This window comes from Macrotis lagotis, chromosome 3 (genome assembly GCF_037893015.1).
Source record: "Macrotis lagotis isolate mMagLag1 chromosome 3, bilby.v1.9.chrom.fasta, whole genome shotgun sequence".
Taxonomy (NCBI): Eukaryota; Metazoa; Chordata; class Mammalia; order Peramelemorphia; family Peramelidae; genus Macrotis; species Macrotis lagotis.
Genome location: NC_133660.1, coordinates 46,515,089 through 46,527,114, shown reverse-complemented (window position 1 = coordinate 46,527,114; position 12,026 = coordinate 46,515,089). Strand labels below are relative to the sequence as shown.

At 35.1% G+C, this 12,026-nt stretch overlaps 1 protein-coding gene across 7 annotated transcripts in view; it reads left to right on the top strand.

Annotated features, from left to right (window-relative positions):
- MAPK10 (mitogen-activated protein kinase 10) overlaps positions 1–12,026 on the top strand; it is a 184,695-nt gene that overhangs the window by 35,254 nt on the left and 137,415 nt on the right. For 6 of the 7 annotated variants that reach the window (XR_012476894.1, XR_012476893.1, XM_074228604.1 and 3 more), the window contains one exon: positions 7,790–7,944. The exons of the other annotated variant lie outside the window; for it this stretch is intronic. The gene's annotated coding sequence lies outside the window, so the exon portion shown is untranslated. The remainder of the gene's footprint in view (positions 1–7,789; positions 7,945–12,026) is intronic. 7 annotated transcript variants of the gene reach the window in all.

Sequence of the window (12,026 nt, the reverse complement as noted above, 5' to 3'; positions counted from 1 at the left end):
TTACCTATTCCCTTTCATTTTAACATTCTTATAAACCTTTCTATGTTTCTCTTGGTATACTTACCCCTTTCTGTAAATTCTTTGAAATTTTCTTTCTCATATGTTAGGTACACATTAGAATATTCCCAAATTTCCTCTTGTTGCCTATCCTAAATCCAAGATGCAGTGTTCACTTCCTAGTCCCCCATGCCACAAAGCTACCTTAGTTTCTATGCTGTTCTAAATCAGAACAAAAATAGAAGTCCTGAATAAAATCTCCCTATCTTGCTTTTTCTACTCATTAGAGGGTGAAATTAACATTAAAGAAAATCAAAAAAGTATTAGCTGTTTTGCTTTTGGCAGGGAGACCACAAGCAGATGCCTGGTTCCTAGTCATTACTTCTTGCATCTGTGCCAGCCTTGTGATTTATTTCTTATACTTATGTGTTTTTCTTAACCTCTGCTCAGATTTTAAAATATTCCAAAATCAAAATTCATCCACAGCCCAATATATAATAATCACATTTCCTCATTCTGTCATTCCTACAAACTTTTAAGTTTTTTTATTCATTAGATGTATTTTTTTTAGAGCTATATTTCATTCAGTAGAATTCCTATTAAATCTCAGTGGTTATGGGGCAGCTAGGTGGCACAGTGGATAGAGCACTAGCCCTGGATTCAGGAGGACTTGAATTCAAAACCAGCTTCAGACACTTAATAATTGCGTTGCTATATGACCTTGGGCAAGTCACTTAACCCCATTGCCTTAAATAAAAAAATTTGTAAAATAATCTCAGTAATTCCTACAAAGCAAAATTGCTTTTTAGAATTAGCATCTTTAGTTTATTTTCTTTGTTAGTGATACTTCAGGTACTTATCAGCTCTTGTATCAACTATTGCATTAACATTTTCTGATTCAAACTTCCTTTTAATCCATTTGATTCTCCACAATACTGCCAAGTTAATTTTCCTTCAGGTTAGATCTGATCATATCAATGTGTAATAATAATAATTACTAATACTTTTTTTTATAACAAACTATATTCTAGACACGTTTTTTTTTTTTTTGCAAGGCAAGCGGGGTTAAGTGGCTTGCCCAAGGTCACACAGCTAGGTCATTATTAAGTGTTTGAGACCAGATTTGAACCCAGGTACTCCTGACTCCAGGGTCAGTGCTTTATCCACTGTGCCACCTAGCCGCCCCTAGGCACTGTGTTTTCAATTCTCTACAAATATGATTTCATTTCATTCTCATGATCACTCTGGGAGTGATTGATTGATTGATTATTCTCCCAATTTATAGATGAGGAAACTGAGGCAATCAGGGTAAGTGACAGGCTCAGGGTCACTGAGTCTAGATTTTGAATTAAAATCTTACTGACTCCGACCCAGGTAATGTATCTACTGGACCTCCTGGCTGCCCCAAAACTAGCTTTCTACTCAATAAATTCTAGTTATAGCTTATTTTCTCTAGAAGCACATATAAACTCCTTTGTTTGACATTTAAAGCCTTTACTAACTTGACTTTAGTCTAGAGTATAGTACATAAAAAAAGTAATAACATAAATTATAAACATAGAATAACTTCAAGAAAGGACAATGACAGATGCAATAATGTGAATGTAGCACTTGGAAGTTCTCAATTCTTTTCCTTAAAAGTTGAAGGGATGCCTCAGATTGATTTAATAGATTCATGGCTTTTTACCATGCCATCACTTATCCACCCAATAAATTGCCCCACCACCCTAGGGCAATTACCAAGAACAACAGCCAGTCACTTACCCTGTTTGCCTCAGTTCTCTAGTTTGGCACTGAGAAAAAGAAGAGGGACAGTTTCACCAGTACAGGATGCTGTGCATGAAAGAAGCTGTGAAGTATTCATCAGACCTGAGGGAATATCACAGCATTGAAGTAGGGGCAGATTTGATCACTCAAAAATCAATTGGGGCAGAGATTTAGTCTGGTGAAACATGAATTACCCAGTGGGGGAAGAGGCTAAGCTGTCTTGAGACCCAGGCCCAAAAGAAATCATAGTCATAGGGGAGGAGTCTAAAGTGAGAAATAAGGAAAATGGAGGGGGGGATGTTGGGGCAGACTGAAAACACTAAAGAAGAAAACTCAAAGACCTTGAACCTAAACAAAAAAGATTGATAGGAAAAACAGTAACAACAAAAGTCTAGAAGTAGTGAACAAGTTCAGGCATCTAAGAATAAATATTAAAAATAAGTTGGAGGGGTTACAATCCAATGTCATAGAAGATCGCATGGAATTTGGGGAGACAATGGAAATACAACATGTCTAAATGGTTTAAAATAAAATTGAGAATTAAATATACCCTATGGAGCAAAACTATCACAATATCCTGCAATAGCAAGTCTTACCAAAAAAACAAAAAGGAGAACAATAGCTTGGGAATGCAAATATCTAGGAATCAAGGACAATTTAGAAAAAGAGAAGGAAAAAACAATAACTTTAAGCGAACATATGCTAATTATGCAAGCAAGACATATGACTTTGAAAAACAGGATACATAGAGACAATCTAAGGATCATAGATATCCCAAAACAACGTGACAGGATAAACAACTTTAACATCATAATGAAAGAAATAGTGTAAGAGATTTGCCAGAACTTCTGAATAAATAAAATGAAATTCCAATCAAAAGAACTTGCAGATTGCAGAAAAAAAAAATCCATGGTTGCAAATTCCAAGATACATAGTGTTTAAATTGGACAAATCAATTCAGAAACAAGTTCCACAAGTCATCAGGAGAAAAAATTTGAAATAAAAAAGGACAGGACATTCAAATAATGCAAAACTATTCCCTCCTCACAAGAAAATGAGGAAAAAATGAGGAATGCATTCTTTTCATTCTTTTCATTTAGGTGCTAAATGACTTGTCCAGGGTCACCTGCTCATAAGTGTTTCAAGTCAAATTTGAACCCAGGTCTTCCTGACTCCAGACCTGGCACTCTATCCACTATACCACCTTGCTGCCCCAAATAATGTGCTTTAAAGAGTAATGGTACTAGGATGAAGTCTAAGGTGACATCTTTCATATCATAAAAGATGGTTATTCAAAAATAAAGAAGAGCTTGAAACATTTTTAGAAAGAAGACTAGGGATGAAGAGATTATTTCATTCTGGAAAAAGGGAATACATGGGGGTAAATTCTATGAGGCTGTAGTAGACAATTTAGAGGAGAAATCTTAGAAATGATACCATGGAAGCTTTGATTGCATGAAAAATACAGAAAAAAGAGAAATTAGGGGTCATGAAGTTGAGAATGAGGGTCTAGAGTAAATAGAAAGAAATAGAAAGAAAAGATGTAAAGAGAGTGAGAAAAATCCCTTTTCAAAAGGGATACTAAAAAAAGAAATTCAAAAAAAGGAAACTAATGAATAGGACTAGCTAAAGTGGGAGGAGAGGAAAGGGGGAAACCTACTTGACTAACTGAGAAGAAAAAAGGGGAAGAATTACATAACCAAATAAAAGCAGGATAGAAGAAGGAACGAATAAACAAAATCCTAAAGAGAAAGAGGCAACCAACAAAAAGAGGAAGAGAATCAGTGGGGATAGGACTATCAAAAAAAAAAAAAGATTAAAGTAAAGCAACAGAATACTGTATTTACAGCAGAAAGTGGGAAAAATTAGAAGCTGAATACTATATTATTTCAGGATCTGAGGCAGACACTACTAGGGACCTGACAGCTTTTAGGACTCCTTAATCTGGGGAAAGGTCTGATCACTGCCCTCCTGGTATGAGCTCTGCAAATCCCTAAGCTGGTTTGGGTGTAAGGAAAGGCAGAGTGCTGATCAGCCAGCTCCCCACAGAGATGCCTGCTCCCTTTCAGCATCTAGCCCCCCCCCCCCCCCCCCCCCCCCGACACCTGCCGAGAAATAACTAGGGCAGGGACCACTGCAGTTCTATGACTAAGTAAACGTCCTGGTGTTAGCTATTGAATGACTGTAGAGTATCTCATTTGTTTGCAGTATCAAATGTGAACAGCCTGGAGTTCTGAAGGTGAAATTCCTTTGATTCATAACTATTCTCTCTATGACTATCTTACTTTGTAAACCTTCTCCTCCCTTACTCAATTCAGACCTTTTCCCCATTATATCAATTTCTTTCCCTCTCCCCCATCTCTGCCTATCTGCCTGTCTCTGTAGTTAAAGTCATCTGTAGTTAAAAGAAACAATTCATTGCTCCTTCAGCTCAGATAAAAGTGAGGTTCGTAGGAGTCTCCCTCCAATCTTACCCTTTCTCCCACATTTGCATATTCTCTTGCTCACTCCAAGTTTTTAAGTTTTAACTTAGTAGACTAAGTTGCATTCTTTTCTCTATTTCTTCCCTAGTATATTTTCCCTTTCCTTCTTATTTCTTCTCAGTATCAACAAAAAAGAGCATAAAGACATCATCCCTTGATTTGTTTTATCTAGCTTCTTCTGTGACACTTAAACACATTAAAGTGATATTTTTCTCTTTTTCCCCCTATTAGAATGTAAATAACTGCTTTATTTTGACTAACCCCTTCCACTTGCTAAAATACATTTACCATTCTAGGGTGTCTCAACTCCTAAATGTTTAATTCAAAGTTTCTTCTCACATCTGTTTCCTCCTTAGAAATTTCTCCTTGGAAATTCTTGAAAATCCTCTATTCTATTATTAGATATGTATCCCCACCCCCCCACCCCCATATGATTCTCTCAGAATCAGCCTTACTCTCAGGCAGACTTACTCTTGGTTTTCTTTTTCTTTTATATTTTGGAATGTCATTTTGCATCACATTCCAAGATTTTTCTCTTCTCTATATTATTACTGTTATAGATATTCTGAATTGTGGTTCATTCATATCTGAACTTTTTTTTTGCTTGCAATGTTTCCTCCTTGACCTGAAATCTATATATTTTGACTGTGACATTCTTCAAGGTTTTCATTTTAGGTATTTATTTCAGAAGTTGGCAAATTATTTTCATTTTGCCCCCTAGATTCTGGTTAATAGGGGCAATTTTTCTTTTTTTTTCTTTGTTAGGTTTTTTTGCAAGGCAAATGGGGTTAAGTGACTTGCCCAAGGTCACATAGCTGGGTAATTATTAAGTGTCTCAGGCCTGATTTGAACTCAGGGACTTCTGACTCCAGGGCTGGTGCTCTATCCACTGTGCCACCTAGCCACCCCAGGGGCAGTTTTTCTTTATGAGTTCTTGAAATATAGTAGCTTGAGGCAAAACATGCTTCTGAGATGCTGGGCAGCTGCTACCAGTGTGGGTCAGCTAGGTAACTCAGCCACTGGGCTCTTCTCAGGGCGCCTGCACCTCTACTAGTCAGATTGATTTATTGACTTCCTAGGCCTGTCCTTGAAAGGATAACTGCAATCTTTTCCTATTATCAGCCACTAGCTTGGTTAGGCAATACTCTGCCTTTTATATTTGGAGTGCTACAGAAATGTTTCAATGGGAGTAGCAACCCTTAGCTTAAAGGCTTTGGCAAAAGTTCTTACTTTCTCATCTCTGGGGTGGTTTGTCACCTCTGTGCAGGAGATGGGAAAGGTCTTGCCTCCTTATCTGATTTTTTTTTTCATGACTCAGACTTCCTTCTTTCTGTAAACCATTCCTGGATGCCTGGTTGCCTTAGAGAGATTTATCTCAATTAATTTTACTTCATATCTCATTGTGAATCTTCTGAGTTAGTGAATAAAGTATTATTTAAAAATAAAGCAATTACTTTTATTTACTATTTTATTTATTATTATTTGCTTAATATCTTTATTACTTAATAAATAAATACTTTATTCATTAATTCATAAGCACTGCACTTACTATGTCCTGAGGATACAAATAGAAAAGGTAGTTTAACTCATGCCAAAGTCAGGTGGAAAGCTTCTATGGTTCTTAAAGTTCAGGAGCAAAGCAGATAGTAATGCTTCTTTAATGTTATTTTCACTGATAAAATGATAGCAGTTTTTGATATTAACCATTTGACAATGCCAAGGACTTTGGCATCAAGAAATTTCTTTTGGAGTCTTCAGTAGCTGTGACTAGGGACAAAAATTTGAATGCAGTCTATATCCTCTTTATAACAATTGAGGTATTCAAGCTTTCTCCCATTTTTGGGTAGAGAATGTCTATTTTTGCAACTGCAAGCTTTTCCCTTTACATTGTAGTATCTGTTTTGTAACCTTGAAAGACCTTTTGTTGAAATTTCACTGTTTCAACCTCTTCTTATAGTTTCAGTGAAACCCTTGCATGTCCACAGTATAATTCATACAAATTAGCTTAGCATCTTATTCTAAGAAGAGACAACACTAATGAATGGAAATTGGAAAACAGAATTTGGAATGTCTGGTCCTGTCCAAATTACAAACAACCTTTGACTACACAGGCTCATGATGGGGATCTGTACAGATGATACAAAACAAGACCATTCCAGAATAGTTTCAGATTGCCTATTATACAATAGCTTTTTAACATTTAGACTTGAATTTCTTATGGAAATTTATAATGTTTCAAACCAAAGATTGCATCCTGTCACCTTTTTCTATTTTTCCTTGTTTCTCTAGGAAATAATTTTTTTTTGTGGAAATAAATTCTTCTAACACAACAATAAAGACTATTGTTTCTCAAGTGGATCCCTCACACAAAGAACATGGGCCTCATACATATTTTTTCCCATAGAAATCATCTGTAGTTAAAAGAAACAATTCATAATTTGAGAAAAGAACTAGAAGTCAGAATATGACTTCAAATCTTGAAGGTGGAACTGGCACTCCACGGAAGTTCAGTAAATTAAAAAAAAAAAAAAGCTAGAGGTCCTGTAACTTGTAATAGATAAGAGTATCTTTCTTTACCCAGAGCTGTTCCCTCCCCTCCCCATAGTAAGTATTCCAGGTCACTGAAATCAGTTAGTAGATGCCTTACCATGGAAAGCAGAAAGTTTACTAATTGTTCAATACTATTAGTGTAAGCGATATAATGTCCAGAAAATTTTATAGTCATTCAACCCCATCTAGATTTTATCAAGGTGAACTGACAACATTAGAATTCCTATTCTTAGAGTCTTGCTTTTTCCTAAGTAAAGGAAACTTTCCACCAAATTGAGGGCTATTACTGCTTCATGTATCAAAAGATTTCTTTCTCCTACCCCTTCCAGGAACACTTGATGGGGCATACTGAGGCAGTATACTGACTACCCCAGTAGTCTGGCAGCAAAGTACACAGTGCTAGTCAAGACCCTCCACATAACTGTATGGAAATTGTGGTAGCTTGATATTAATTGGTTTTTCTGCCTTGTGACTATTCCAGGTGGCAGATTCATCAGGGAAAATTCTCAAATTATTTAAACCACTTTTAAACCCAAAGGGTATTTAGGTTATTGCTCTTCAAAGGTATAATTTCATATTTTAGTGATCAACAGCCTCATAAAAATGACTCTTTTCATCCTCCACAATAGCTCCCCTGTAGTACTTTGATATGGTTTGGTTCTGTTATTTTTTTACTATAAGCTCATACCTTCATAATCTCTTATCCCATCTCATATCAGGTTAGGACCTCGAAAATGTCATAATATAAGTTTGACTTGTTCTTTGACCTTCAGGGTAAGATTCATATATTTATTACCTATCAGCTCCACACTGGCCAGCTAGTCAGAGATGATCATTTCTCCTGTTATCAGTCCTATCATTAGATGGAAAAGCAATATTTCTATTGTTATACTTTTTTACCTCCATCCTTTATGGATATATAGAATTTTGCAGTCCCTGTCTCTCAACCTATGTTTTCACTCTCAGTACCTTCTTGTGCTCATCTTCTGCAGTATGGTGCCAGTGGTAGATGGCTACCTGGGGAAGCTGGAGGCCAACTGGAAGAGTCTGAATGGAGTCCCCTGGCACATGATCTGTTTCTGCCTGGCTGCTTGCAAAATTTTCTCTTTGATTTGGGAGCTGTGGATCTTGGCAACTGTATTTCTGGGTGAGTTAAAATTGTTGTTCCTCTTTGATGTTTGCCTACGGAATTTATTATTCTGTACTTTGTCCTTTGGTTCTAATACTTCGAGACAATTTTATTTTATGAACTAAAAGAAAAACAAAAAGATTTAAAACTGAAAGTCTACCCCTATGGTCCCATGCCTGAAATTCTCTGCTATCTTGCTTCTAATATCTAGATTCCCTGGTTTACTTCAAAAGTCAACTGAAATATCAACTCTATAGAAGGTCTTTCCCAGTTTCTTCCTTCAGCACCATCTACTAATCCATTTCTTATAAGATTACTTCCATTTATAACATGTGTGTGTGTGTGTGTATGTGTACAGTTTGTATATTATCTCTCCATTAGTAAGTGAAGGCAGGAACAGTGTTTTTGCCTTTTTTAAATATCTTCTACTCTTAGTATAATGTGTGATATATAGTAGACTCTTAAAAATGTATTATGACTGAGTGAATGACTACAAAAACAAAAACTGAAATTGCATTCTATTTCTCAGCAGTTCTCCTTATGTGGCTCTTCCAAATATTTCCTTTGCTGCCTTGCTGTATATGTTTAGTGATTCTCTGAAGAGTGCGTGACTGAGTGTTCTTTAAAAGTATATATTTTATAAATATAAACTATCACTCTGAGAAATTAAGAAAAAAATACTAGTGAAAAACAAATGCTAATTTTCTTCTGCTGTTTTCACCACCATCCTAAGATCTGTTGACAAAATTCTATTTGAACTATTCTTTAAATAAATCTTAATTGCTTTAAAGAAATTTTGAAGCCACTTGAAAATTAGTATCATTTTGTGTTGAATTGTCATCAGTTTGGGAGGTAATTTATGGAATTGTAAAGGCATTTAAAATTAATCTGGTTAGGCATTCATACAAAATTAAATTTGGAAGAATCTTTCATGTCAAAGAAATGAAGGCAGTACATATCTGTCTTAATGCCAAACAATGTATTCACTAATTTTATTACAATAAATTTACTAGTAAAATTTCAAAATTTCCTCTGCTACAGTTGCCCAACAATATATTATCATAAGTACCCCAAAATCAGTATGGTTCACATTCTGACAAGGCCTTAGTATGTTGATTATATGAGGACCATCCCAGTTCAATTCTGAAAGACCTATGGGCAAAGGTAGACACTAAATTATTCAGTTAGTGTGGATACACTAACTGCAGAAGACTAACTACAAAGTCAACAAGGGAAGGGGGTTGTAACCTGTGTTTATGGAGAAAATGTTGAGGAAGTTAGATACCTGAAGTGACCTTTGTTAGAAATTCTCATGAATTCTCATCTATACCTTAAAATACTTATACATTCTATTGTATAGCAAATGTAAATGTTCTACTTAATTTAGAAGTATAAAGTTTGATCTAAAAAAGAAATGAATATTGCATTAAAATGTGATCATTTTTATATTTTGAAAGTGAAATGGAATTAAATTGTTTCCAATGATCATGCTTGGCTTAGTTTATTTTTGAAGAAATTCTTTTTGAAGTAAGATGTTAAAATAGAGATGCCCAATATGCAATTGGAGAACCATGTAGAACTTCCTCTATTTTGCCTACCCCATTTCTATCTTTAGGTTTTTCAGTACGTATTAGGCAAAAAGGTGGGTTTCTGGGCTCAGAGCACTGTTTTTTTCATGCTTACATCCCTTCACAATTCCTACCTTGTTTTCTATGGTTCTTGTCTCCAATCTTATTTTCCCTCCTTGTCTCACTACTCCCATTCAAGGGCAGCTAGATGGGGCAGTGAGAAGAGCACCGGTCTGAAGTCAGGAGGATATGAGTTCAAATTTGACTTCAAATACTTACTGGATGTGTGACCTTGGGCACATCATTTAAACCTGACTGCCTTGCATCTAGGGCCATCTCCAGTCATCCTGATTCATATCTGGCCACTGGACCCAGATGTCTCTGGAGGAAAAAGTGAGGCTGGTGACTTAGCACATCCACTCACTCAAATCCAGTGCTTGTCGTGGCATCACTTCCCTGAGGTCATGGTCTTCTTTGAAAAATGAAGATATTGTTATTATTAGTCCCATTCACTTGCCTCACAGCTTCCTTGCAACTCAGTTCTATTCTGTTCCCACTAATTTCTCCTTATATCTCTGCTCATTAAATCACCCTATCCCATTCTGCTCTAAGTTGATCTCTTGTTTTATTTATGTGCCCCCATAGTTTCATCCTTCTCTGTATCTAAGTATTTGAGACAATGAAACAATAGAAATTATACACCTAATAATCCATCCTTTTATTTATATTAAAATCCCCAAATCTTGTGTTATGTTTCTATTGTGATTCTTTTATTCCAACCCCTCCCACCTTTTTCACTGTGCCATTTTATTTCATCAACCCTTCTTTGGCATGTAGTAAATATTTTGACATTTCCATATATTTGTTCATTCAATTAAAAATTTGATAAATGGGGCACTTAGATGAAATGATAGATAGTAAAAGGACTCAGAGGCAGGAAGACTTGAATTTGAATCTTACCTCTCATATTTCCTAACTATGGGACCCAGAGTAAGTCACTTATCTTCTTTCACTTGAGGTTTCATCATATCTATATATGGAGATAATAATAGAACCTATCTTCTAGAATTGTAAAGACCATTTTAAAATGCTTTAAAATATAGTAAAATGTTTGTAATCCTTTTTTTTGGTTTTGCAAGGCAATGAGGTTAGATGACTTGCCCAAGGTCACACAGTAAGTCTTAAATGTGTGAGATCATATTTGAACTCAGTTCTTCCTGACTCCAGGGCTGGTGTTCTCTCAACTGCACTAACTGCCCCTCTAATCCTTAAAGAATAATATAATTATTATTATTCACTAATTCAAGCTTCTTATTATAAATTTATTCTTCATATTTTAGTACAGAGAGCCAAAAATGTTCGTTTTGCCCTTGGTCTATTCTTCCCTCTTTTATTATTCCTAAGATTCTGCCTTGTATTTTCTTTAGCTCACGAACTGAGCCACGAGATCCAAGAGTATTCCAATACTGTGTGAACTCCTGGCCACCAGGAACTCTTTTATTTTTAGCATTTTTTCTCTCTAGAGAAAAATATAGTTCCTATCTTGTAGAAAGCACTTGATAAATGTTTGCAGATTTATTGATTATTTGAGAGTAGCTAGATGGTTGCCTATGTATTCAAAAAGGATTGTATGGGTCTATGTTGCTCATTGCTTCATAGGAAAAATATGTATGTTGATAAAATCACAAATCTGCTTCAATATTAGAATATTGTTTGTGCCTGAGGGTATATACATCTAATAATCCATCTAATAATGAAGAAAATAATTAGTTTTCAAGGAGAATTAAAGTTTAGTCTGTCCTGAAACTATGTGGTTTTTTTCCTTTGTAAGCTGCTAATGCATAGATTAATCAAAGCATAGTTATAGAATCAGGAAAAATTAAGTTGGAGACAAAAGTTCTTGATTGAGATATGGCATTTATTCTTTATCTTTCTACATTGTTAGCTCTTCTTTGCTAGCTTTTCCATTTCTTTTATAGTTTTAATTTTACTTTATTTTTAATTAATTAATTAATCACTTAATTTATTATTTAATTTTACTTAATTTATTTTTTATTTATTTTATTTATTAATTTATCTATTATTTAATTTTACTTTATTTATTTTCCCTATCTCTTTCCAATGTGCCAAAGGAAATTTAGCATCCTACACTAATTAGAAAATTGTTGAATAATTTTTTATTCTTTTTTGTCATGTTTTATGACAATTTAAAATGTATCAATCTTTTTTTGGTATGGTTTGCATATTTTATTTAAAAAGACAGTGATATAGAGGGAACAGAAGCATTAAGACAAAGTTCAAGAGGCAGCTGTATGTAAGAAGGGAAAGTTTGATTAAGATTGAGGGGATGGAGGGGATGGGGGTTTCCATTGGTTCCTGTACAATATTCCCTGAAATGGGAGAAAGATTTCAATAGCTAGAGATCAGGAGCTAGGGATTGACTGGATAAATGAACACACAAAGGGGAGGTTAGATAACAGTCTAGTTTTTAGGGAACACAGAACTTGTGAAGAGAAATATATAATAATATTA